Source organism: Octopus bimaculoides, chromosome 9, assembly GCF_001194135.2.
Source record: "Octopus bimaculoides isolate UCB-OBI-ISO-001 chromosome 9, ASM119413v2, whole genome shotgun sequence".
Classification (NCBI taxonomy): Eukaryota; Metazoa; Mollusca; class Cephalopoda; order Octopoda; family Octopodidae; genus Octopus; species Octopus bimaculoides.
Window position 1 is genome coordinate 74799866 of NC_068989.1, and position 3975 is coordinate 74803840.

General features: G+C 37.4%; 1 protein-coding gene across 1 annotated transcript in view; it reads left to right on the plus strand.

The window, feature by feature from the left end:
• The first annotated feature begins 927 nt into the window (after window positions 1-927).
• LOC106877196 (G-protein coupled receptor Mth2) overlaps window positions 928-3975 on the plus strand; it is a 10297-nt gene continuing 7249 nt past the window's right edge. Inside the window, exon 1 of the mRNA XM_014926039.2 lies at window positions 928-1575. The gene's annotated coding sequence lies outside the window, so the exon portion shown is untranslated. The remainder of the gene's footprint in view (window positions 1576-3975) is intronic.

The following is a 3975-nucleotide window of genomic DNA, read 5'->3' on the forward strand; positions in this document are numbered from 1 at the left end:
GTGGTGGTGGTGGTGGTGGTGGTGGTGGTGGTGGCTGTCCACTTGTGAGGAAAGCAGTCCCTGACCATTCTCCATACAAAATGTCAGCAATGTCTGCAGAATTTTAGGACCAACATGTCTTGCACGTTGCCCCGTAGGTCCTCTGCACCCTATTGACTTTACCCCAAAGCAAGCCGGGTCAAGATATCTAGTGCCAATATGGGTCGCAGGCTCAGGTATGTGGGAGTGCCATGATCTCAAGGAAAATCGAAAGATCCCTAAAAATGTCCAATGCCATTCCCTGCATATATGGTTTATCTCAAAGTGACCTTCTCCTAGAGACATGCTTTGAACAAAAGCTGAGAGGTGCCTCACTCCCAGTGGTCTTCAGCACGCCAGACACCAACTCCGAATTTCTGAGGGACCGTGCTATTGCTGGCTATTCGTGGAACCTACACTGGGTTCATCCGTCTTTTTGACAAATCTTGTCTTTAGTGCATCTGGATTTTTAGCAACATTCCTCACCAGGCTTGCATAGTGAAGGTTTAGTCGTCGATGACCCGACAATGCAACAGGTTGTACTGGATTTCATGTTACCAGTAGCACCTATGAGAGAACTCACAAGCGACCTGACGTATACATACATGTATACATTCATACACATAGATTTCTGTGCGTGTCAATGTCTATATGATTGTATTTAAGCAGCTTGAGGGCGGTTGTGTATGTGTGCGAGTATAACGGAAAAGAGAAGAGTAAAATAATTAAGACACTAATTTACAGTGACCCAGAAATTTATCATTTCATCAACGTTATTAGTAAGCTCAAGGAGAGAGAGGGAGAGAGAGAGAGAGAGAGAGAGAGAGAGAGAGAGATGAGAAGAGAGAGGGAGAGAGCTGAGAAGAGAGAGAGAGAGAGATGAGAAGAGAGATAGGGACAGAAACGTACACAAAGGCATACATACATATACGCACTGAGAGAGAGAGGGGGAGAGAGATATAATATATACATATATATTCTTTTCGTATACATATTGTTTTTATATTTGTGTGTATATGTGTGTATGTGTGCGTGTGCATGTTTATGTATGTGTTAAATGTCTCTATTAATAATTCAAGATAATTTATGTCATTTTTATACAGACAGTTAAACTGTATTGCATGGAAGAATAATATTATTTTATCTGTGCTTATCATCGCATGATAAATATATGTACTGTCAAATACGTTGTTACTTATATTGACCAATGCCTAGTAATATATTTAAGTAGCTTTGGTGCAACTAAACACTCAATTTCGTTGTCAGTTCATTTTTACATACTGTATTATCTGGTTGGTCTTGGATTTTAGCAATATCTTTGTCGACATTATTTTCAATTATCATCTGATGACCAATCAGTATTATGTGAAAAAAGAACACGATTTAGTAGGCATGAAATGGATTCAAATTGAAAAGGTATATGCACAGTTTTATCCCAAGACGAAAAACCAACGCTTACTTTTTGGAATTTTCAAACTTTGCTTGGAACGGAACCTGGTGCTGTGAACAAGCTATACAATTGTGATTGAAACAGAGAAATATTTCGCATCAAATCCGGTAAGTCTCAATAATATTGTATTTATTTTCATTCTTATTTACTACGAAAAGTGATATGTAGATATGTATACACACACACACACACATATATGTGTGTGTGTGTGTGTGTGTGTGTATAAATATGTACATATATCCATGTGCGTGTATATGTATTCGTATATATATGGATGAATGATTGACTGAATATATGCATAAACACACATACACACACATGTATATATGTACAAATAATCATATACATACATACATACATACATATATATATATAAAAACGTAAAATTAAAACAGAACACAAAGAATTCCGCGCTACCTATATATATATATATATATATATATATATATTTAAATATATATATTGTTGTATTTGGGGATGGTCATTTATTTTGTCAAATAAACACACGCACTATTCTAACTCATGTCCATTGTCCCGAAATCTTTCGTCACACACGTGCGACCTCCTCCTCACCAACACTTTCCGTCGTCGTGTGTGCTCTTGCTCTGCTTACTCCATGGAATAAGCGGAGCAAGAGCACATACGACGTCAGAAGGTGATACTGGGGAGGTCACAGATGTGTGACGAAAGATTTTCGAACAGTGGACATGAGTTAGAATAAGAACAATAATAAACGAGTAAAAGAACGAATATATAGTGTGTCTTTATTTGACAAAAAAATGACCATCCCGAAATCAGCAATATCTGTTTCACAACACACGACTTCCCATCAATCAGGATTCTTGCAACAAAAATTCATAAACGTGTGTGTGTGTGTGTGCGTGTGCGCGTGTGTGTGTGTGAGTGTGCGCGTGTGTGTGTGTGTGTGTGCGTGTGTGAAATTGAAGTGTTAATAAGAAACATATTAGGAATGCTTGGAGCCCTTCGTTACGATCGTTTCAATAGTCTTTTAGAATAATTATATGATTATATTTTTACAAGGTCATTCGAAATATAAGCCGGGTTGAACATATAACCCAATCCTAATTCGTATTGTAATGTGACGTGCATTAAAGCACATCATGAAATATACGTGTGTGTGTGTGTGTGTGTGTGTGTGTGTGTGTGTGTGTGTGTGTGTGTGTGTGTGTGTGTGTGTGTGTGTGTGTGTGTGTGTGTGTGTGTGTGTGTGTGTGTGTGCGTGTGCGTGCGTGTGTGTGTGTGTTTCAAAAATGAATTTTAAAAATTCGATGATGGGTTACAAAAAGCAAACAGAGTGTATTAGGTTTACGCTCAGGAAAAATAAAAGGAAAAGTCTTATGCACTTCTGCAGAAACGATTGCTGAGGAAACAAGAAATGGAGAGAGAACAGAACAAACGCCTCTCAATTAGACAATCACCTCGTGCTGAAAACGTTTTTACACTTGTACATAGATATAAATATTTAAATAAATGCATACATACACATTTACATACGCACGCATGCACCGCGCGCGGCACTCACGGCACATACGAGACACACCCTTCATACACAAATATGTGTGTGTCCTTTGGGGGGGAAGTGAATGTCTGTGTTGGGTTTGGAAAGATATGCGTTCCCTTACCCAAAGATAAGATACTACACGAGTATGTTTTTGGAAACATGACTCTCCATATGTACTTAAGAAGTTAGTCTCCCTTAGATACTAATAATTTATTTTAAAACATTAGCCAATAGAGAGTATACTAACGAAATGGATCAGATCTTTTTTGCCTTCATTCTTTATAGGAGTTGTAGGCGATCTTTGATTTTACTTTCTCAGCTATCATTGTTAAGAGCAGCATAACAATGGTGACAGATGTACCAACGAATCTTCTGACACTACTAATATCTGCACAGTTACTACAACTTACAATCTTATTTGCATTTATTACTTTTTGCTTCTATAACTATTTAGATATTTCTTATCGTTTAAATCGGAGAATTCTCTGGAAATTAAATAACTAAAAGCTGATATAGTGCTTTAAAATGACCTCTACTCCTTTGGAGAGCTGATGCACAATACGTCTCGTTACCCTACAAATATGAAATTCATACGGATTCAAAAACTTTATACAGGTATGGTTGCGTGGTAAGAAGTTCGCTTCCCAACCATGTGGTTAGGATTCAATTGCACTGCTTGATACCTTGGGGAATTGTCTTCTACTAAAACCCTGGATTGACCAAAGCCTTGTGAGTCCATCATATATATATATATATATATATATATATATATATACCGTTGACTGAACACTATTCAATTTTTTTTCTCCGTGTTTTTCTCCTTGTCTCCGTATTCTTTCTGTTGAAGAGCGTAGCTCGAAACGTCAAAGACTTTCCGTATTCCCGAGCGTCATACTAATATATACTTTTGTTATTTACACCACCTGCCCTCGTCTGTTGTTATTATTTGTATATTCTCCCATATATATACATATACATACATATA